At 49.0% G+C, this 24,656-nt stretch overlaps 1 pseudogene; it reads left to right on the plus strand.

Moving 5' to 3' along the window:
- Positions 1-322: 322 nt before the first annotated feature.
- LOC144759100 (uncharacterized) overlaps positions 323-24,656 on the plus strand; it is a 46,727-nt pseudogene continuing 22,393 nt past the window's right edge.

A 24,656-nucleotide genomic window follows, 5' to 3' on the forward strand; every position in this document is an offset into this window, starting at 1 on the left:
CCTGTGTTGGCAGGGTGCCGTTTTCCACTCCCGCTGGTGGCTTCCGGTTTGCTCTCGTCCGATCCCCCGTCCTGCTCCACCCCACTCCCTGCACAGCGCGAGCCGCGAGCTGCGAGCTGCGAGGCTGGGGGGCGTTTAGCGGCGGAAAGGAGTTTCTGGGCTCACCAGTGTTGGCTAGGCGGCACTATCGGTGTCCTCACTCGGTGCGCCCCACCACGCGAGCCGGCGGTCTCCTCCTGCAGTCCACGAACAGCTTGATCCACGATCCGCGATCGACTGGCTGGGTCTGGCAAGGCAAGGCTGAGCTAGGCGACAACAGAGCATGAACGAACGAATTCAATGTAAGGAATACGCCACAGACATAGGAAAATTAGAAATAAGCTGTTCCTTCAATTGTTGCTTAGACACTTGACCTATGCCTCATTGTCACTGATCTGGTGTTTAGAACTCCATGGTATTTACCTCTGTTTACTTTGCTATCTTGGACGTTGGGGATTTGAAAAACTGCAAATAAATTATTTAAAAGAATAAATAAGCTGCCCAGTTTAATTGGAAAACTGACTGATATTCTGATATATTCTTTGAAATACAGATATATTCATTGAAATACAGATATATTCTTTGAAATACTGTCTCTTCCAGTTGGCGTCACCTTTCTGTAAATACTCTTAAGTCCTTTACGTCAGTGTTTGGAAGATGCTCATCTGAAGTGAAGCTGTAAATACTTTTTTACAGCAGCAGCCAAGTGTGAGGCCCTGTACTTGAACTGTCTGACCCTTAAAAACATTCACATCTGTGACATCTAAAATCCCAGGTCTTTACAGGCACCAATGCTTGTTTGTGTGAGCCTGGAGGCGGTGGTTCCGTCAGCGGCCACCAGAGGACGATCCTCATCTGCTGATGAAACCCACTGAGCTGTACATTGCATGAAAGGAGAAGGGTTTCCTCTTCCGGGTCAGCGGCGGCAGAGACAGCACCAGCAGCGGTGCTGACATCACTTCCTGTCTCTCCTTGTGTTTGCATCCTGCTTCAGAGAAGAAAGGATCCCCTGTCTGGTGGGCAAATACCTTCACCTTCAGACCCTCACAGAGCCCAGATCTGCCCCCCAGGAGGAGGAGAGGGCCCGGACAGGTTTCTACTCAGGTAGGAGAGCTGCTAACTCACTTGGCTGCAATTTATTAATCCATCGATCAGATTTCCCCCCCCCCCCTGGCATTCATGGTGATGTCAGGAGAGCTCAGCTCTTACTCCTGCTGAGTCTGAGTGGGGAGCGGAGGGGCTGAGGCCTGTCCAGGGGTGCAGAGGAGGTGAGGCCTGTCCAGGGGTCAGAGGAGGAGAGGCCTGTCCAGGGGTCAGAGGAGGAGAGGCCTGTCCAGGGGTGCAGAGGAGGTGAGGCCTGTCCTGGGGCATGCAGAGGAGGTGAGGCCTGTCCAGGGGTGCAGAGGAGGAGAGACCTGTCCAGGGGTGCAGAGAAGGAGAGGCCTGTCCAGGGGTGCAGAGGAGGAGAGGCCTGTCCAGGAGTGGAGTGGAGGTGAAGCCTTTCCAGGGGTACAGAGGAGGTGAGGCCTGTCCAGGGGTCAGAGGAGGAGAGGCCTGTTCAGGGGTGCAGAGGAGGAGAGGCCTGTCCAGGGGTGCAGAGGAGGAGAGGCCTGTCCAGGGGTGCAGAGGAGGTGAGGCCTGTCCAGGGGTACAGAGGAGGAGAGGCCTGTCCAGGGGTACAGAGGAGGAGAGGCCTGTCCAGGGGTGCAGAGGAGGTGAGGCCTTTCCAGGGGACAGAGGAGGTGAGGCCTGTCCAGGGGTGCAGAGGAGGTGAGGCCTGTCCAGGGGTACAGAGGAGGAGAGGCCTGTCCAGGGGTGCAGAGGAGGTGAGGCCTGTCCAGGGGGACAGAGGAGGAGAGGCCTGTCCAGGGGTGCAGAGGAGGTGAGGCCTGTCCAGGGGTACAGAGGAGGAGAGGCCTGTCCAGGGTGCAGAGGAGTTGAGGCCTGTCCAGGGGTGCAGAGGAGGTGAGGCCTTTCCAGGGGACAGAGGAGGTGAGGCCTGTCCAGGGGTCAGAGGAGGAGAGGCCTGTTCAGGGGTGCAGAGGAGGAGAGGCCTGTCCAGGGGTGCAGAGGAGGAGAGGCCTGTCCAGGGGTGCAGAGGAGGTGAGGCCTGTCCAGGGGTGCAGAGGAGGTGAGGCCTGTCCAGGGGTACAGAGGAGGAGAGGCCTGTCCAGAGGAGGGGCAGAGGAGGAGAGGCCTGTCCAGGGGTGCAGAGGAGGAGAGGCCTGTCCAGGGGTGCAGAGGAGGTGAAGCCTGTCCAGGGGTGCAGAGGAGGAGAGGCCTGTCCAAGGGTGCAGAGGAGGTGAGGCCTGTCCAGGGGACAGAGGAGGTGAGGCCTGTCCAGGGGTCAGAGGAGGAGAGGCCTGTCCAAGGGTCAGAGGAGGTGAGGCCTGTCCAGACGTGGGGCAGAGGAGGAGAGGCCTTTCCAGGGTTAGAGAGGAGGTGAGGCCTGTCCAGGGGTGCAGAGGAGGAGAGGCCTGTCCAGGGATGCAGAGGAGATGAGGCCTATCATGGGATGAAGAGAAGGTGAGGCCTGTCCAGGGATGCAGAGGAAGAGTGGCCTGTCCAGGGGTGCAGAAGAGGAGAGTCCTGTGAGGCCTGTCCAGGGGTCAGAGGAGGAGAGGCCTGTCCAAGGGTCAGAGGAGGTGAGGCCTGTCCAGACGTGGGGCAGAGGAGGAGAGGCCTGTCCAGGGTTAGAGAGGAGGTGAGGCCTGTCCAGGGGTGCAGAGGAGTAGAGGCCTGTCCAGGGATGCAGAGGAGATGTGGCCTATCATGGGATGAAGAGAAGGTGAGGCCTGTCCAGGGATGCAGAGGAAGAGTGGCCTGTCCAGGGGTGCAGAAGAGGAGAGTCCTGTGAGGCCTGTCCAGGGGTGCAGAGGAGGCGAGGCCTGTCCAGGGGTGCAGAGGAGGTGAGACCTGTCCAGGGTTATAGAGGAGGTGAGGCCTGTCCAGGGGTACAGAGGAGGAGAGGCCTGTCCAGGGGTGCAGAGGAGGTGAGGCCTGTCCAGGGGTGCAGAGGAGCTGAGGCCTGTCCAGGGGTGCAGAGGAGCTGAGGCCTGTCCAGGGGTAGAGAAGAGGAGAAGCCTGTCCAGGGGTGCAGAGGAGGTGAGGCCTGTCCAGGGGTGCAGAGGAGGAGAGGCCTGTCCAGGGGTGCAGAGGAGATGAGGCCTGTCCAGGAGTGCAGAGGAAGAGTGGCCTGTCCAGGGGTGCAGAGGAGGCGAGGCCTGTCCAGGGGACAGAGGAGGTGAGGCCTGTCCAGGGATACAGAGGCGGTGAGGCCTGTCCAGGGGTGCAGAGGAGGTGAGGCCTGTCCAGGGTTATAGAGGAGGTGAGGCCTGTCCAGGGGTGCAGAGGAGGAGAGGCCTGTCATGGGATTCAGAGAAGGTGAGGCCTGTCCAGGGGTGCAGAGGAAGAGTGGCCTGTCCAGGGGTGAAGAGGAGGAGAGGCCTGTCCAGGGGTGCAGAGGAGGTAAGACCTGTCCAGGGGTAGAGAGGAGGTGAGGCCTGTCCAGGGGAGCAGAGGGGGTGAGGCCTGTCCAGGGGGGTACAGAGGAGGTGAGGCTTGTCCAAAGGGTGCATAGGAGGTGAGGCATGTCCTTTCAGGGGGGTTGCAAAGAAGGTGACGCCTGTCCAAGAGATGCAGATGAAGTGATGCCTCCCCAGGGGGAGGAAAGGAGGTGAGGCCTGTCCATGAGTGCAGAGGTGATGAGGCCTGTGAAGCTGGTGCAGAAGAGTTGAGGCCTGTTCCGTGAGGATGCAGAGGAGGTGTGGCCTGTCCAGGGGTGCAGAGGATGTGATGCCTGTCCTGAGGGCTGCAGAGGAGATGCCTGTCCAGGGGGAGCAGAAGCGGTGATGCCTGTCCTGAGGGGTGCAGAGGAGAGGCCTGTCCAGGGGTGCAGAGAAGGTGAAGCCTGTCCCGGGAAGTGCAGAGGAGGTGAGGCCTGTCCCGGGGCATGCAGAGGAGGTGAGGCCTGTCCCGGGGTGCAAAGGAGGTGAGGACTGTCCTGAGGGGTGCAGGTGAAATGCCTGTCCAGGGGGAGCAGAGGAGGTGAGGCCTCTACGGGGTGCAGAGGAGGTGAAGCATGTCCTGTCCATGGGGTTAAGAGCAGGTGAGGCCTGTCCAGGGGTGCAGAGGAGGTGAGGCCTGTCCAAGGGGTGCAGAGGAAGTGAGACCTGTCCAGGGGTGCAGAGGAGGTGAGGCCTGTCCAGGGGTGCAGAGGAGGTGATGCCTCCCCAGGGGGTGCAGAGGAGGTGAGGCCTGTCCAAGGGGTGCAGAGGAAGTGAGACCTGTCCAGGGGTGCAGAGGAGATGAGACCTGTCCAGGGGTGCAGAGGAGGTGATGCCTCCCCAGGGGGAGGAGAGGAGATGAGGCCTATCCATGGGTGCAGAGGTGATGAGGCCTGCAAAGCTGGTGCAGAAGAGTTGAGGCCTGTTCCGTGGGGGTGCAGAGGAGGAGAGGCCTGTCCAGGGGTGCAGAGGAGGTGAGGCCCGTCCAGGGGTGCAGAGGAGGTGAGGCCCGTCCAGGGGTGCAGAGGAGGTGAGGCCTGGCCAGGGGTACTCACGTCATGGTCCTCACAAGGCCCTGGCTCACGTCCTGGTCCTCACAAGGCCCCACCTCACGTCCTGGTCCTCATAAGGCCCCAGCTCACGTCCCGGTCTACCAAGCCCCTGCTCACGTGCTGGTCCATACCAGGCCCAGGCTCACGTCCTGGTCCTCACAAGGTCCTGGCTCAAGTCCTGGTCCTCACAAGGCAATGGCTCACGTCCTGGTCCATACCAGGCCCTGGCACACATCCTCATCCTCACAAGGCCCTGGATTACGTCCTGGTCCTCCCAAGGCCCCGGCTCGCGTCCTGGTCCACCAAGCCCCTGCTCACCTGCTGGTCCATACCAGGCCAAGGCTCACGTCCTGTTCCTCACAAGGTCCTGGCTCACGTCCTGTCCACCAGGCCCTGACACATACCCTCATCCTCACAAGGCCCAGGTTCATGTTCTGGTCCCTACAAGGCCCCGGTTCACATCTTGGTCTTCACCTGGCCCTGATCACATCTTCATCCTCACTAGACTCTGGCTCACATCCAGGTCCTCACCAGACTCTGGCTCACATCTTTGTGCTCATAGACACCGGCTCACGTCCTGGTCCCTACCAGGTTCTGACACTCGTCCTGGTCCTCACAAGGCCCCGGCTCACGCCCTGGTCCTCACAAGGCCCTGATCACATCCTGGTCCTCACTAGACTCCGGCTCACGTCCTGGTCCTCACCAGGCTCCGGCTCACGTCCTGGTCCTCACCAGGCCCTGGCTCACGTCCTGGTCCTCACAAGCCCCTGACTTACGTCCTGGTCCTCAACAGGCCCTGATCACATCCTCTTCCTCACTAGACTCCGGCTCACGTCCTGGTACTCACCAGGCCAAGTCTGAGAGGGAGATCAATTGGTTGTTGGCCCACAATGCCACCTCAAACAGGAAGCAGACATATGCAAATCAGCTTTAGACTTCTTCCAATAGGAGCAGTCCAGCCTGAACCGGAACAGAAGCAACCCAAGACTGGTTTCAGCCTATCTGGGTGTTGACTGTAGGGTGCGGCTTCATTCCAGTGGTGCAGCGAGCACGGAAACCACACATGGGCACACCTGGCGTATTTATGAATAAGAAAAATTATGGGTGGAATGTTTGAGTTCATCTCTGCCACTGGTAATTACTTTGGGACACATCCAAGCCCAACCTTCTTGTTCTTGCCCTCCGTTGCATCCCAGCGTGCAGCCAATCAGAGTGTTTTAGACAACATTACTTCCAGATGTATGCTCCAGTAGTCACAGCAGTTCTAACTCTAAGGATTGGCCTGTCTCTCTGTTCCTTGATGTTCACCAAACTAACTGAGGCCGCGGTGAACAAGCAGCTCACCAAATATATTGAGTCCCACCAACTTCTGCACAAAGCCCATCCAGGGCTCCAAAAGAGGTCTCTGCAGAGACTGTGCTGGCTAAAGCCACGTGGGATATTAGAGACATTATGTATGGGGGTGGGGAGGTGGGGGCTCTGATCTGATTAGATCTATCAGAAGCCTTTGACACCATCTCCCACTCCACTTTACTACAGAGATTGGAGATGGTGGGTCTTTGGGGAAAGTACCTGCTTGATTCTTATCCTTTTTGAAAGATCTGACCCAAGCGGTGGCATCAGCTAACTTCAGATCAACCCCTAAGACAATTCCCCCTCCCCCCGGATGGTTTTGAGCCCCAATCTTTTCAATCTTAACATGGCCCACTTGGCCAGCCTGATCGAGTCATTCGATTATCGATATCACCTCTACTTGAATGTACACAAATCATTGGATTAGAATTAAATACAGATAAAATGCCCAGTAATTTCAGGAGCTGCCGCCAGGAAGTCGCTGATTGGATGAGTTCAAACTCCCTGGCGCTAAACAGTGGAAAAACGGAAATAGTGGTATTTGGGACCGGAGCCTCATGGCACAAGGGTGGCGGCCGGTGGCTTGTGGAGCTCTGCCCACCCCATTTCATCAGGTCAGAAAACTGGAAGTTTGGGTGGACTTGCATCTGTTCATAAAAGGATACATAAAAAAATCACCTGCTCTACAGGCTTCTGACTGCTGAAAGTTATCAGAAAAATACTTCCATTAATCCCTGCTTCATCTAGGAAGGACCTGGTACAGGTTCGGATTCTATTGAGAATGGATTCCTGCATCACCTTATACGTAGGCATATCTGAATATCGCCTACATAGATTGTTGCTGCTACAAAGACAGCAGTTGGGCTTGTTCTGAGGTTAATAAAATCAAGGTCGATCTCCAACAAACTGGTCAAATTGCACCGGCTTCCTGTCCTGAAAAGATGTCAATATAAAGCACTTTATGTCATAAACGCTCTACAATCAGGGGATTCATTCTTAAATGTCCTCGCCTTTTGCCTGGTATCAGCTGGCCAAGTGGTGAGAGCCCATCATGCTTTGCGGCGTAAAGTCTCTAAGTTTATAAAAATCAGAATAGATGGCTGCTCTCTGCCTGTGGTGACTGCAGGTACCAGGAATGGAATGTGCTCCCACCTGCCCTGTGCGCCCAAGACAACATGAGCTCTTTCAGGAGACAAATCAAAACCTTTCTGTTCATGTTCAGGGGCTGTGCGATTTTGATACTTATCTGCTTATATTAGCGCCAGGACACTTCTTTCCTGAACTAGTAATTCAGTGCTATATTAATTTGCTTTCCCATCCATTCATAAGCCATCGATCTCTGGGCAACAGATCGTTGCAGCTATAGACGCCCTAGGAGGAGGAAAGGCTCCGGGATCTGAAGGTCAAGTGTAGAATTTTACAAAGCTTAGAAATAAATTCCTGCCTGAGGTGATGCGACTCGGCTATCCCTCCTACGAGAGAGAATTGTCTCCCCGTTACAGTTGGGATTTGTCCCACATAAACCCACAGCGGTTCATCTACGGACGGTATTCGCAGTGCTGCATCGGGAAAACACACACATGAAGACTGATTATGCCGATAAGGCGTTTGACTCCCTGGAACAGTCTTTTATGATCGAGACGTTTAGGCACCATGGTATGTCAGAGAGTTTCATGTCACGTAGGAAGCTGCTGAACACACAGCCTATGGCCTGAGTTTACGTAAATGGGCTCAACTCAGACGCCATTCAGATCGCCTGGGGCACTGGGAGGGGACGCCCTCTGTCATCCGTTCTATATACCAGGAACGAACCCTTAGGTCCGTGAACTCCAGGAGAGGCATACCATAACCATACTTGGCTGACACCTTTTAGACACTGAAACCAAGAAGAAAACACATCTTTATAAATTGACAGGTTTATAGTCACGGTGGCCAGGCCTGGAGGTGCGTTGAGAGTTGAGAAGGACAGACAACGGAACTACAGAGTTCAATCATTTGAAATCCTTGAAGTTAGAGGTTTTCTGGACAGGTCCGCTGTCCTCTGGAGATCTGGTCTTTATTGAAGAGTAGAAATTAAAATATCCTCTTGGAATCAAAAGTATCACCAAGTAGGTATAGCCACCATTCAATCCACTCTACTCAATCACATCTACACAAGATCCGTTAATTATACATATATACCACCAAGAAAGAAATTCCACATAATAGCTTTAATATAGAAAAATACAACTCATCTTATGTCCTTTGTACGTAAAAAGGAGATTATGTATGTGACTCCCTATAAACAGTTCTAATTTTAATCCCCCAGTACAAATATAATTTGGCGCACTAAAACACTTCAGATAAATATACATGAGGTACAGGCATCAGTGTGAGTTTAATGTGCTGAGAAGTTTGATACCAAACTTCCCAGCTATCAGTGCAGCCATTATGGTGTTGTGGAGTTCGTAATGACAAACTCCCAGCACCATATACTCTTAATGGCAGCACTGTACTTACAATGCCTAAGAATGGACTTGGGCACTGTAGGGGTACAGGGCTCATTCACCTGTACCCTCACCACTGGCATAGTGAACCCAGCTGGAGGGGTGGCTGATCTAGGCCAGGGCAGTGGGTTGTAGGCATGGCTCACAGGGATGTGTCCCGACCCCTACGCACAATCTCAATGGGAATTTACCACCGGAATATGTACTACTATATATACATTAAAAAACAAGATTTGAATTAAATTTGAACATTTATTTCCGACACCATAAATGTTATTTCAAATGACTTCTTATAGCAAATCATAAAGCATGATTATAAAACATATGCAATCTTAAATTTCATTTACACATGTAAGGTTTTCGAATTAACAATTCATCTGTGATCTCTCGTGCTTTCAACTCTGATAGAGTCGTATCCCAAGGAGGTTCGTTGATGCGGAGTTGTTAGGAAGCACGAGGAAGTCCCGGGTTCCCCGAGATAGGCTTCGTCTTGAGAGTTGAAAGCACGAGAGTATCTCTAAAGGTGGCAGCGGCATTCAGTTGATTTTGTGGAAGTCCTTCGATTCATGAGTATTGAGTAAGATGGATCATATGGCATTTGCTCCTGATGAAGGGTCCGGTGTGACCCGAAATGCATAGAGCATCTTCAAGAAATCACAGATGAATTGTTAATTCGAAAACCTTACATGTGTAAATGAAATTTAAGATTGCATATGTTTTATAATCATGCTTTATGATTTGCTATAAGAAGTCATTTGAAATAACATTTATGGTGTCGGAAATAAATGTTCAAATTTAATTCAAATCTTGTTTTTTAATGTATATATAGTAGTACAAATTCCAGTGGTAAATTCCCATTGAGATTGTGCGTAGGGGTCGGGACCCAAGGTCTCGAGGTAGGGAGGTTCAGTTAGAGACACGGCAAAGGACAAACGTGTCACTCCTGCAGCACGCTAGATAAAGTTGATCATTTCAGAGAAAATTCAGTTAAAAGAGATTAGGTACTTGGAAAAGGGAGTGCATCTCCATATCTCATAAAAGTCACAGGGATGTGTGCCATGTTGACTCTTCACTTTGTTCTGCATCAAAACACGCAGCCTGCAAAGGCAGTGTGTGTGTGTAGTGGTACAGGGCCTCCAAGGGTGGCACAATAAGTGCTGCAGCCCTTAGAGGCCTTCTCTGGTGACAGTGCCCTGTGTACCTGTGGTACCATTTACCAGGGGCTTACCTGTTGCCAGATAGGCCAATTGGGTTAGTTTGGGGGAAAGAACACAGGCCCTGGGAACCTGATTGGCAGGGTCCCAGGGCACATCAAGTCAAAGTGCATCAGTGGTCTGGAAAAAAGTGGGGGGGGTTACTATAACAGAAACCCACTTTCCTTCAGGTAGTCTTTGAACAAAATGCAGAGATGCATACCATGCGTTCAAACTTGTCATTTGCGGGTCTATTTTCCAGAAGGGTCTCTCTTGGAGTCCACCAAGCACGTTTCATTGTATTTTCAGCAACTTGTTTGGGTATCCGCGTTCCTTTAATTTGTGCACAAGAATTTCTGCATTCATGAAATAATCACTTTTACCTGAGCAATTCCGTCTTATTCGGAGAAAGTGGCCCGGAGGCAAATTGTCATGTAGACTGCATGGATGATGACTTGTATAATGCAGGGCATTGTTCCTAACCCTTGATTTGGTAAACAATGTATTTATTTATAAAGTTTTATATAGCGCGAACTTGATCCCGAAGGATATCAGAGAGCTTTACAGTTAGAGGGAGAGGAAGGAAAAAGATCACAACAAGACTAAAATAGTGAAACTAATATGCATAAAATCATATAGTGCAAACATAACAGATCCTATCTAATTCAGGGTTAATGTAGAATGGGCTAGTCAATGATAAAATGACATCAAGGAAGTGATGATACATAATGATGTAAGCGGGGCGAATACAATTGTAACAAACAGAATTATTAATACGGATAGCAAGCTTTTTTCAAAAATATTGGCTAACAGATTGAATGACTTAATGCCAAGTCTAGTTTCAATAAGGCAGCATGGATTTATCTTAAATCGAGATACAACAGGCCACAAGAAAAGGATTATCTCTCTTCTGGATTGGGCACAAGCTACAGGAACTCCTGTTTCGGTAGCACTGTTAGATGCTGAAAAAGCATTTGACAGGGTTTCCTGGAGGTTTCTGTGGTCTACTTTAGTTTGGAAGGGATTCCCTAAAGAATTTATAAACGCAATACAGGCATTATACAGTCACCCGAAGGCAGCAATCTGTATTTCTGGAGATCTTTCAGACAATTTGGCAATAACAAGGGGAACCAGATAAGGTTGTCCTTGTTCCCCCTTGTTATTTGCCTTGTACATTGACCCATTTTTAAGTAGACTGGGAAAAACAAGAGGTATCATTCCGGTTAGGATACACCAGGCTGCATATAAAGTGTTTGCCTATGCAGACGATGTCGCTATCGTAACTTCGGATATTAAGAGTGCTTTACCGAAGATAGTGGAATTGGCGGAACAGTTCGGGGGATGTTATGTTATGTTATGTTAAGTATGTTTGTATAGCGCATGGCTGCCCCAGCAACAGGGCGTCCCAGCGCTTGCAGACAAGTCAACCAGAGGAGTGAGCAGGATAGGTAAGTTGTGTTAGAGAAGCTCGTGCTAAATGGAGGCGAACAGTCAGGTTTTAATTTTTTTCAGGAAGAGCCAGTGGTCTTGCGTGGCGCATGCCTCAAGGGGGATGGAATTCCATAGCGCAGAGGCCAGGGATTTGAAAGAACGTCCGCCTGCTCTGCTCTTGCGTACCCTAAAGGTGTGGGCGAGGTGGAGGTCCGCAGAACGAAGGGCACGTGTGGGGACGTAGAAAGAGCAGAGACCCCGTAGTATTTGGGGGGCCTGGCCATGTAGGATTTTGTAGGTTAGACAGAGTGTTTTAAATTGAATTCTCTGTTTCACCGGCAGCCAGTGAAGACGGCGAAGGATGTGTGAGGTGTGGCAGCGTTTGGGTAGGGCAAAAAGAGTACAGGCTGCTGCATTTTGAGCCCTTTGGAGTCTATTCGTGGTTGTCAGGTTAGCACCAGCCAATAGGCCATTGCAGTAGTCCAAGTGGGATAGGACCAAGGACTGGACTATTACTTGTCTGGTGGGCGGCTCAAAGAAGCCACCTTTTTTATATTTTACTCAAAGGAGAGAGAGTTGTCCATTAGGACTCCCAGATTCTTAACTTCCTTCTTGGGAATCGGGGGAGGGCCCATCGTCGGGGCCCACCACTGGTCGCCCCATTTTTGTGAGTCCCGACCAATCAGGAGCACCTCCGTTTTCGAGGAGTTAAGTTGGAGGCAGTTCTCCGTCATCCAGTGTGAGATGGCTGTGACATCTTCCTGAAATTGCACCTGATCCGATATGGTGTTATTGGAAAAGGTGAAAATAAGCTGCATGTCGTCAGCGTACGAGATCAACTTGATCCCGCTTTTTTTGCTAGCAGGGCCAAGGGGCGAACATACACGTTAAACAGCGTAGGGCTGAGGGCAGAGCCCTGGGGAACGCCGCATTTGAGAGGGAATTTGCTGGATGAAAAAGGTGGGGCGTGAATCTGGAAGGAACGATCAGACAGAAAGGATGAGAACCACGCCAAAGCCTTGCCCCAGACCCCGATCTCCCCGAGACGTTTGAGTAAAATCTCGTGGGAGACCGTGTCGAACGCCGCACTTAGGTCGAGCAGGATCAAAGCCGAGGTGTGTCCAAGGTCCTGTGATGCCCTTAGTTGCTCCGTGACTGCCAGGAGCGCAGACTCCGTGCTATGGTTTGCCCGGAAGCTGTTCTGTGACTCGTCCAGGATCCCATGTGCTTCCAGATATTTGGTCAGGGTGGAGTTCATATGGGCCTCCATCACCTTGGCCAGGTACGGTAGGAGGGAGATGGGTCTGAAGTTTTCTGGCAGGGAGGGGTCCAGGGTGTTTTTGTTTAGCAGGTGGGTGACTTTGGTATGTTTCCAGGATCTGGGGACTGTGGAGGACTGGAGGGATCTGTTAATCAGTTCCCCGCCTACGAGCAGAATGGAGTCCTGGAATTGCCTGAAGGTATCAGGTTTGACAGGGTCATTGGGTGACCCAGACTTTACCTTTACGGCCAGGAGCTCAAGGTCTTTATTGGTCATGAGCGGGAGAGTTGGGAGGGAGTAACGGGAGTCCAGCTGGTCAGGGGGTTTGGGGGGTCGGCCGGGTAATGGGGAGGGTCCACTAGTATTCAGCAGTTTATAGATCCCCTCTACCTTATTAATAAAGAAGCAGGCCAGATCTTCACATTGGAAGTTGGAAACTTTTGTACTGTTGGTTCCCTCTGTTACTTTAGTCATATCTTTAACTAGTGAGAAGATAGTTTTGGATGGGTTGGGACTGATTTTAATCATTCTCGTATAGCAAGCAGCTTTCTTTTTTAGGTCTCGCACCTGCGACGCATCGCAAAGCGATGTCGCACCGAGACCTATTTTTGTCAGCTCTGCTTACAAGGAGCTAAAGGGAGACAAGAGATGGGCACGCGCAGCCTCAGGAACCGGATCAGGTCGCGCGCGCGTTCACCATCTCCTGTCTCCCTTTTAGCTCCATGTAAGCAGACACACACGAGCGCACACACAGAGACACACACACACGCACACACACGAGCACACATACACGCACGCACACATAGAGAGACACCCCCGCCCCCCGCCGCCACGCGCACACACACACACACGAGCGCACACACACACAAGCGTACAGAGAGACACCCCCGCCTTCCCCTTCCAACTAAGCCCCACTCACCTCATCGGCGCCACTCCAGACTTCTTCAGCCTCCGCGGGGCTCTCCCTCAGGCATGGGAGCCCCGCGTCTCCACTGCTTCTCTGGCCAGGCACTCCGTGGGCGCAGGCTTCTCGCAGAAGACGGAAGTCCCGCCCCACCACAGGTTTCATGTTCGCCAGTGCACGCGCACGTCTTGTTGTTGCGCTGTGTGTGACATGCGCACCACTGTGTCTCAGAGGAAGCTGGATTGCCGTAAGAAGCTCTTAGACCCAATTCCACAGTAGAGTAACTACTTTCTTTTCGCAATGTTTAATAAACTTTCTAATGTTTCTAACTCCACACCGCTACTTTAAAGCCGAGCCCGCTCCCATGTCTTTTTCCGCTTTAATTTAACAGAATGTGCTCTCACAGCGTCAAAGCGTAATGGTCTCCAGATTTGCGTCTGGAAGGGGGTGCGCGGGCAAAGCCGCCTTCTTTGAAAAACAAGCCTCTGATGGCACAGGTGTCACTGTTCTCACAGGTGGACACAACAGCGGTTCTAAGTGCTGCTTTTGGCCGGAACCGTCGTAGACATCGCCTAGAGTGAGCGGCTTCGTGGCGCTGGCCGGTCGTCAGGGAACGGGAGGACAGGAGCGTCTCAGAAGTATCCTGTTCGGCAGACCTGACCCCGGCGGCACCGGAATCAGAATCCACAGGGTTAAAAGGTGAACTTGCAGTGAACCTGCCCCCTCCAAGGCCGGGCTTCAAATATTCAAGGCCATCTGAGCGGGAGGCTGTCTCGGAGCTGGAGGCTGTCTCGGGGCGGCGCTTTCTCCTGCCAGACCCGGAATCGGCCACTCTCCGATTCACCGATGCCCTGCCAAAAACCCCATTTAACGCCTTCACTCCTTGCCAGGCACAACAGCTCTTGGTTGATGCTCGTTGGGTCAATGCACCGGGTACTGCCAGTGTAACCTCCACGGGAAACCACCCCATCCCGGCAATTTGTGTGCTTGGGCGGAACAATCTATTTCGGGAGCGCCTCTGAAAATAGTTAGCAGCACTTTCTTCAAAGCGCTGGAGAGAACGCTCTCACTCTTTCCTGGAGCGGGCCTATTTTGATGGGAGGACAGGGTTAACGACCTGGGGATTTATTTTCACCCATAGCGCCCCCACACCCCTCTCCTTGGGGTGTGGGAATCTGTGAGCAAGCAGTTGGGTTAAGTGGGGTTTGGTGGCCCCCGAGCTGTCCTCATGAGGGTGTACGTCACTCGGTGTCGGCGGCACTGACTGGGCGGGCGATTCATACACGTTTTGGAGACGGTAGTTTCAGTTCAGAACCTGCCGGGTACCAGGCACACAGACACACCCCATACCACACAGAAACACACACGCACCAAACATTGACAGACACAAGGATACGAATGAGCACAGACACGCAACAAAGTCAGACATGCACGCCCACACACAGGCGCACCGCACATAAAACACCCAAGCACAGACACGGACACACACCGCACACAAATACACCCCATCCATTGACAACAAATTAAAGTGCCACGCACAACACAGGTGCACGCAATTACACCACAAAGACACATGCACATACACACGGACGAATACATACCGCCACAAACCATGCCGAATCACCTACGCATGCAGACATCCCTCATAGAAACACACCGCAAACATTGACAACGGCTTAAATACACAGAGCTACAACAGGTGCACATATATATCACAAAGACAAACGAACAACATGCACAACAACATTTGGCGCACACCTCACCGGATCTAAACACGCACACACACCAGGTACAGACACACGTAGCCAGGCGTGACAAAGGCACGCACCAGAGCGCACTCACGCACTTCCAACATGTCCACGTAGACTCACCAGACGGTCTTCGTACACCTGCAGACACATCATACACACACACATATCACACACTGCACACTGAATGAAAACACACAAGTACCTTGGCGCAGATCCGTATCTAAACATGCATCCAACGTGCACGCACCCATGTGCAGGGTCTTAAAAATGTAAATGTAAATGTAGTATACTTGTAAAGCGCACAGCTGCCCCAGCAACGGGGCGTCCCGGCGCTGTATAACTCTGGGGAACCCGTCCTGGCTTTCCCTGTGGCATGGTCCCTTGCTGGGAGTGCCCAAGGTGGAGCCAGACATCCCTGGAATTGATGGGGCCGTTGTGGAGATTAGGCAAGCTAATGCCCAGAGTTGCCGAGTGGAACCCCTGATTAGAGTAAGCACCGAAGCGAGAATTATCGAGTCCGCTGACCAAGGTCCACGACCCTGCCGCGTCGGGAATTGAACCCTGGTCCCGGGCTGACTTCTGCTCTCAGGCCTGCCGCCTCTAACCAGTGAGCCACACTACTCTGGATTCCAGACAGGTAGCATTTAATTTGTGCCAAGGGCGCCTCCAGAGGGGGAGGGAGGAGGTCTGCTGTACAGTGGCTCTTATGCTGATGCAGAAGTGAATGAGAAAATGGTCTGTTCCTATAAGCGGAAGAGTGGCATGGACTTTAATTCCCTCTATATTGGAGAATACAGGGTCTAGTAAATGCCCTGCTCGGTGTGAGGGGTCTTCGACTAGCTGGATTAGCTGACATGCTTCCAGGTCGTCCAAAAAGTTAGAGATGACAGGGGAGTCGAGACGCTCTAGATGAAGATTAAGGTCTGAAGTGTCAGATGGTCAGCGTTAGGGATTCTTTAAAAGAGCTCGCCGGCCCAGGAGGTCGGTAGATGAGAAGCCCCAAAAAAGTAAAGTTGTCTGATATTCGGATCTTAAATAGGGTGCATTCACAGTCTGATATAGTAACGGGGGAGAGAGTGCAGGAGTAGGTTGTTTTAAATATCACAGCTAACCCACCTCCCCTACCTATGGGTCTGTTCTGAAAGGACATCGAAAATCCTGACGAAGGGCCAGGGCTGGAATGGCCGTCAAATCACTGGTTAACCAGGTCTCGGTTAGAAAGAGTAGATCTGGTGACTGGTCCATAAGGAGGTCAAATACCTCTTCGTGGTGTTTTACCAGAGACCTACAGTTCAGACTGTATACGTTCAGTTTGGTGGTTATTGGGGGCTCTGATGGAATCTGGGGAGTCTCCGTGGCCCTGAACCCACATTTATACTTGGGGGTATAAACTGAAAGTCTCCAAAACTCAGTTGATTCATTCGGAAGTGGGTCGACCAAAAGATATACATTTTTCTCCAGATGCTCTCTATTTGGGTATTAAAATATCAGCAAAAATAGATGACATAATGCGGCTGAATGTAGATCCTATTCTAGATTCAGTAAATAGAACGCTGGAAAGGCTAAATAATCTTCATTTATCTTTATACGGTCGTAGCAATGTTTTAAAAATGTTAATTTTTCCGAAATGTTTGTATTTATTTCGTACGATCCCTCTGCTTTTTCCAACTTCTTTTTTTCTTAGAATTGATAGACTTTGCTCTAGGTTTCTTTTGAGCTATCATAGGTCTAGGAGAGCAATGAAATGGTGTATACTCCCTAGAGCTAGGGGAGGTTGTGGGATCCCAAATTTTCGGTTGCATTATTGGGCGGTAATGTTGAAATGTTACCTCCAGGATGTAAATATTGAAGAATCCGTTAGCCCCTCAATCTATGGAATGGTATTTGGTAAGGAGGCCAGCCAATGCTTAGTGAGATTAATTGGGCCCAGTTATTACAAAAGAAAGAAATTTAAGATTTTGATGACGGCTTTTCGAATCTGGAAACAAATAAAAAATAAAATTGGCTTGAGATCTGAGTTGAATTATTACACACCTTTAAATAATTGTAGGGTACTACCAGATATTTTTAGGGATCAAGTGATGCATAGATGGCATTCCGCTGGAATATGTATATTAGGAGATCTATATCAGGGGGACCAAATTGTCTCCTTTACTTATTTGCAACATGAATATAATTTGGTGAGGACAGATTTTTTTAAGTATCTTCAAATTCGAAGGTTCTTGGATCAAAAAAAGGTCCAAGATCAGTTAATAACAGATAGAATGGATATATTGGAAGCAATAGGAGCTAAATGGAAAATTGGCCCAGTTTACCAATTGTTGTTAAATAGATTTCAAGATGATTTAATCTTTTTTGAAGATAAATGGCAAAGAAAGCTAGAAATCGATAAAATAGACATGACTAGGGTAATTGAATTATCAAGTAAAGTTTTGTTTAATGGTTCGCTGAAAAGTCAACATTTCATGTCTATATTTAATCTTTATTACACCCCTGCCAAATTGGCAAAATGGAAGTCGCAAAAAGGTGATAAATGTAATCGATGTGGGTGTATTGCCGCCAATTCTACTCATATGTTTTTTCATTGCCCCAAATTGCTGCAATTCATTACCGATATTCAGTTTTTCCTGAATGATAGTTTGGGGATCCGTGTCCAATTATCAGCAGAAATGGTAATTCTGGGTATGCAGGCACATCAAGTTGGATTCAGAACTGAAGTAGAGGAAGGGTTTTTATTTATTTGTATGTCAATCTATCGATCATGTATTACTGCGCAATGGCTAGATTCTGATCCACCAGTTTTGAATAATTGTCAATCTAGATTATTATCTACATATCACTTGGAGATGGCTGCATATAAATCAAAGGGGGTAAGAAAAAAGCTATTTGGGTCGAATCTATGGGCTCCTTTATTTAAATGGATTTGAATTTAGTTATAAATGTCCTAATTTTGGAGAATAAAATTATGTTGCATTTTGATTTTTATGTATAATGATTTGTGTCCTATTCAAGGTATATGATTTTTTACTGTTATAAAGACTGTTTGTTGTTTGCTGATGTAAAACAATAAACAAAAAAACAAAAAAAACAGAATTATTAACCAATGCTGTAGTATTTTCAGAGCGATTAGGGTCCATCGTGTTAAGGTAAGAACTTATTCATGAGGAATCTTTTTGCTTCCAATTTGAAAGCAACCTTGGAAGAGATTCTACGAATTTCCGGTGGAAGCGAGTTCCAAATTTTTGGTGCAGCGCCAGAGAAGGCTCGTTGATGGTAGTTCATAATCGGCCATTGTGGCCAAAGATTGCTACATCCAAAAATGTGATAGATGATTGGCTACTGGACACACAGAATTGTATATCTACTGATCTGGCATTCAACCATTCAATAAACACATTTAAGATATCATCTTGTCCATCCCAAATGCAAAAAATGTCATCAATAAACCGAAACCATTTGTGGATATGATGCACAAATGGTTTGCTATCATAGGTAAATTTCTCCTAAAATTTGGCCATGAATAACACGGCCAGCTCTGGGGCAAAGGGACAGACCATCGCTGTCCCTTTGATTTCCTCTCCATGGGCAGCTCGCTGGTGTGACAGTGTCTCCATGAAGACACATTGAGATGTCTGCCCCAGAAGTCATGGCGGAAGGTCGAGTAGTCACAGTCTTCGCTCTGAGGTGCTGGTGTTATCGCAGAAGTGTAACAACGGTAGAGTTAGCAGTGGTTGTCTGCATCTTCCCCTCTGGGGTCTCCAAATCAGCTTTTTTATTTAGCAGTTGACACTGGCAAGTGAGACACAACCTCTACACAGACTTGCTCAGTCAAGGAGACTGGGGGACTCTGGGCACTTCACAGGACTTCTCGGCACTCTGCCACATTTCCTCTGTTCCTTCTGGGCTGTTTCTCACAACGGGCTCTGCTGCTGGTCCTCCTCAAAGGGCAGGCAGACTTCTTCCAGACAAAGCTCTTTCCTCTTCCCTCTCATCAGACAGGCAGCTCACAGGGCCACTGCCCGGGTCAATAGTTTCATTCCGGAAGACTTGCAGAAACCAGTCAATGTGCCCTCGCCTACGGAGGGGTCACTATCAGTGATACTTATCTTGAAACAGCGGCTCTTCGTGTCGGGCAGTAAAGCAACTTGAGTTACAACAAAGCCCATATGCTTGCCACCCACTTTTCTGTGGTATTTTCAGACCCTGAATGCTTATTCCCTCTCTGGGTTTACTGGTTTCCCTGGTTTCATTTCATCGTCCAATTATTTCTGTAGCACAAACAAGGACTTTGTGCAGGGTGATTGCTGCTCACAGCAGGTAGTGACGATGCTGCTTCCATGCAGGAATACTCACAACATGAGCACAGTAAGTGTGAACCTTCTAAAAGGCGGTCCTGATTCCATCCCTCCACCCTTGTGTCCAAAGTTACACCTTTCTTGTCTGAATTGCTGACAATATTGCCCATCTTGTGCCATGTTAGATGATGGTTAATCGAACATGGATGTAACTGGTAACAATATACTTACACATTTGAAACAATATAGAGCCCTGCTACCTTATATTATAAATACACGTCTCGAAATTCAAACGGGGATGCCAATGCGAGGTCTGGTCATGACACGTGAATGGAACTTTACTCAATGCCCTGTAAGCATCGCAGCTGCCCTCTGACAAGTAAAGTGACCAGTTCAGCTGGTGACCTCTAAGAACATGGTACACTTCTACCACTACTCACTTTACATAGCCAGGGACACAGACCGTAGTCTTTGCCCCACCAACAGAGTGGTTGTAGTGTCCGTCAACGTCCCCAGAGCCAGGCTCTGGGTCTTCGGGTCAATTTTGGGCCTAGTCATGCAGTGCGAACAAAGTATCTTCTGCCTGCTGAGGCCAAAATGAAATCAGGATACCAGAGTCACTTGCAGTTCTGTCTCTCAAGGCAAGGGTGCACGGGCTTTGGCCGAGGTGGGGGAAAGGGTGACCAAGCAGGGCTTAGCCAGTCTATATTGTTGTCTTCCCCTAAATCAATTGGCCTCTGATATTTACATTTATTTATGTTAGCCTTCATTTATAAAATTACAAAAAAATGCAGCAGAACTTTGAGCTGTATGAGGGTCCTACCAATCAGGGAGGAGTGGGAGGAATTGTAATATAATATACACATCTAAAATGAAAAGAAAATGCAAGTTAAACTATTCTGTATGAAGTGGTCAATTGCTTAGTGTTACAATTTCTGATGCCTTCATCTCAAACTGAAGGGTCGCTAATTTGAATCCTGGTTGGTGCACTAGGGAATAGTGACTTGTATATTTACAGTGCTATGACAGCCCTGCCTGTGAGAGACAGCACTTTGAATATGAAAGCCAATAGTTTAAAGAAAGAATTAAACAAAATATGAAATACGCTACACAAATTATAGGATGGGCTGGAGAGAGTATAAGATCAGTCACGCTTTATTTGCAAAAAGGTAGAGCGTGTAAATGCTTACTGTGCTATCAGATGTTACATTTTTAGTATCTGCAATCATACTGTAGCTGGTGTTGACCTTTTTTTTAGGTTGCATGCAGCCTACATATAGAAAATGGCCCTGCCGGGGCGCTCTCCGCTGCGCCTAACCAATCACACAGCGTTGTGATTGGATTAGGGCAGAAGGAAGAAAGAGGCTGCCTAAAGGGGCGCCAGGACTCCGGAGCAAGCAGGAGCTGAGGCGGAGGCGCGTGATGCGGTCCCTGAGGAAGCAGGTACGTTTTTTATTTTATATAGATAAGATACTGATAGATTACCCCCCCCGGTGTGAACTCACCCGCTTTGCCGGCCGCGACTGTTTACATGACCGCATGGGGTCCGATTAAATGTTCCCACCATAAATGCTTCATCTTCCTAAAATTATGGAACCCTATCATTGAAAACAATTAGGCTATATATCAACAGCAGGGGTCTTCTTTGATTGACAGTGCATGGTAGCACTGTTTGCATGAATTTGCATATTAATATGCCAGGGTTCTTACGTATAGTGTCACCATCGTTTCTCAGGCTGACAAAACCAAAAGCATTCTCTGTTAACAAGCAAGATGCTATCACGGTTTTCCAACGTACCTTATCCTCCGATGCATTTTGTAGAGAAGGCTTGTGCAGTGGCGTAACGAAAGTTGAAGGGGCAAGGTTCACAGAGGGGTCCCCCTCCAGGTTTAATCCGGAGCTCTCCGGCATGAGTACCGTACTGAGGGGGCTGCGGGGGATGTGGGGGCCTGTGTTACGTCCCTGGGCTTGTGTCTTTGCTAACTATTCAGGAACTTTCATAACCGTATAGCCACTTAACAGTTGAGCTGAAAAAGACACTGGAATAAAAAGAAGATGGCGTTTTTCCAAGTAGAGTATTGGTTAATAAAGATAGTCTGCGAGACTCAAACACGGTGCACATAAAGCCGCCCACCCAGGGTAGACGATACAGTTGTATCAACGTCTAGTACAGTTATCTACATCAACAACGTTCTTTACTAAGCTCTGAACTGTGGATTATCATTAGCATCCTAAATCCCGCAGTCTCTGCACTGTAAAACCGAGCAAAACAAATCAAACTTGAATACAATATACATAGCATGTGCATATTTACTGATCTGTCGTGTCCTGCAAACGCTATTCCATTCTGATGACAGGCTATTCAGGAGTCATTGGAGGGTTGAGCGCTTAAGTGCCTGGCCTTGCCTGCAAAAACTCTCTGCCTGTTTTCTGCTTCCCGCCGAGCTGCTTGTGTTCCTGCTTGGAAATCGGCATCTCTCCTGACACAATATATTATCTGCCGTTTCAAAGATGCTGCCTTGTTTATGTTGATAATATCTTAATAGCCTCCCCTGCTTGGGAATACGATCTAAATGACCCGTCCTCCAGTCCACCCTGCCAGGGCCGTATCTGTGCACCATGGATTGTCTTCCCTGCAGTCTCGTCGACCAGATGCCAGACAAGCAGGAGGCATCTCACACTCTCACTGCCTGTTATGTGTGGCTCAGTCCTTAATCTTTACGATAGTGAACTTTATTATTCTTTTCCTGCTAACAAGCTGTGTGGCTAAACTCTCATTCACAGAGGCTGCAGAGGCACCAGAAGTCCTCTGCAGGGCTTCCCGAAGAGGGACACATAACTATGGGGTCAGGCCACTTTTATCTTGGCTGTTTCCAGGTGTAGTCGCAGCAGGGAATGTACGAAAGCAGTGGGAATCGTGAAGGTTGGTCATGAATACGAGTGTTTTTCACTCCCCATCTCGTGCAAAGTGCCAGTGGGTGGGTCAGTTCAAGACTTAGGGCCAGATGTAGGTAATCCAGATTTACCGATTCTAAAATACCGAATTTTACCGATTCGGTATTTTAGAATCGGTAAATGGGATGTTGGTATTCATTCGGTAAGTATTACCGGATCGGTAAGATTCGGTAAATACAATACTGATTCGGTAAAAGGGGGAACACATTGAAGGGTGGCAGGGTGTCACTTTGACACCCTGTTGCACCCCTGAATAGTGTATGGGTGCATATGTGGCACACATACATGCCCTAAGGGCATGCATGTCTGCCACATGGCACTGTAATAATTTGCAAAAAATTGCTTCTTTTGGGGTTTTTGATATTTACCACCAACTTGTAGTTGGTGGTAAATAACAAATCCTAAAATGGGAAAAGCACTCATTTGAGTGCTCCCTACATTAAGGTTTCGGTAATTTACCGAATCGGTATTTAAGAATTCGGTAATTTACCAATTCCTTAAATTACCGATTCGGTAAATTATCGAATCCTTAAATTAGGCCCCTACATCTGAAAAGCCTAATACCGGTTGGTAACGGACGAAATTCTGTAATTTCGGCCATTACCGACCGGTATTAGGCTACCTACATCTGGCCCTTAGTTATTTCTTTTTTAACCTAGCTACATCATTACTCTTGGCATTCGCCCTTCTTTCAACAGACATGTATTGGAGCTGGCTGCGTGCTTAAGAATCACACCACAGGCTGCGTATGTACATAAAAATCATAAGTGTTTGTTTTATTAAACATCATTTTCATCTGCTATTGTGTTGTACAAACTGTGAAGAGTTCATTTTTTGAAATCGGGGCTGCATTGTGACAGGCGTTACCAAACCAGAAACAACCTTTGTCTGCAATTGTTTAAGCAGTTCTTAGTTAATTAATTATTAACTTCTTTTGAGTGGTAGATGTATTCAACTTTGGTCTGTGAAATATAAAACGTGTCTTTGTAACTGCCCCGCAATGACGTCGGGAATAACACCAATTCATCAGAAAAACTATTCGTTCCTTGGCTAGGATTTTGTTTTCTCACACCGAGGCTCATCTAAAAGGTGAGTGAATGGAAACTGTCAGGCCTCGTTTTTTTAAAATCATGTTTTTAAAATATTTTCTTCTGTTTGATATGGCTCTATCTTTGAATTTTCTCCCATGCTTGTCTATGCACGCAGGAAGCCATTGAATATGGACTCTGCGGGTATCACTTGTTGTGATGTACTATGTGGGATCTGTCTCTGTGTAGCGTGTGGTAGTAGCAGAAGACATTATCTTAATGTAGGGTAGGTGTGGTCTGTCCGTGTTTTGGTGCAGGGCATCAGTAGGAATGACGAATATGAAGCAGGAGTCCGAGTAGTGGGATTATACTCTCATATTTGCTTGAAAATGCACAATTTGCACCCTCCGTAGGTGGTTCAGTCTCGCTCGCTCGCCACAGTGAAGTACAACAATTGTTTTATGCCTCACCACTTTCAAATGTCACCAGCTGCCACTGAGAGAAAGCCCAGGTACCTCTAGTTTTGAAAAGCTTCCTGCACGGGATGTTCAGATTCAGTGGTTGAATTAAACCTTGGAACAGCACTTGTAGTGTTGACTTCTGGAGTCTTGTAGCGTGTGCTGGATGCGGTAGAACTGTCTCAATGCTCTACAGAGCTCATAAAATCCAGACTCTCATTCATCTCAGAGCTCGAGCTCTGTGGCTTGACCAGTAGAACTGCAATAAAGAAGATGACCTAGACCAGTCTACCTCTCCCGACCTTTGAACTGATCATTGAGGAAAGAAGCCCTTGTCTGGAAATCAGATCTATACAAGGCGCAGCTGACAGAAGCCCCTGCCTGGGAGGAAGATCTACACAGGCCACAGCTGATAGATGACCAGGCTGGAAGGAAGATCTCCACAAGGCACAGCTGACTGAAGTCCACCCTAGAAGGAAGATCTGCACAAGGCTCAGCTGACAGAAGTCCTGCCTGGAAGTAAGATCTGCTCAAGGGAGAGCTGACAGAAGCCCTGCCTGGAAGGAAGATTCACACAGGGTGCAGCTGACAGAAGCCCCTGCCTGGAAGGAAGATCTGCATAAGGCACAGCTGACAGAAGTCCTGCCTGGAAAGAAGATCTGCACGAGGCACAGCTGACAGTAGTCCTGCCTGGAAAGAAGATCTGCACAAGGCACAGCTGACAGAAGTCCTGCCTGGAAGGAAGATCTGCACAGAGCACAGCTGACAGAAGTCCTGCCTAGAAAGGAAATCTGCACAAGGCGCAGCAGACAGAAGTGCTGCCTGGAAGGGAAGATTTGCACATGGCACAGCTGACAGAGGTCCTGTCTAGAAAGGAAGATATGCACAAGGTGCATCTGACAGAAGTCCTGCCCGGAAGAAAGATCTGCACAAGGCGCTGCTG

Source organism: Lissotriton helveticus, chromosome 1_1 (genome assembly GCF_964261635.1).
Source record: "Lissotriton helveticus chromosome 1_1, aLisHel1.1, whole genome shotgun sequence".
In the NCBI taxonomy this organism is placed as follows: domain Eukaryota; kingdom Metazoa; phylum Chordata; class Amphibia; order Caudata; family Salamandridae; genus Lissotriton; species Lissotriton helveticus.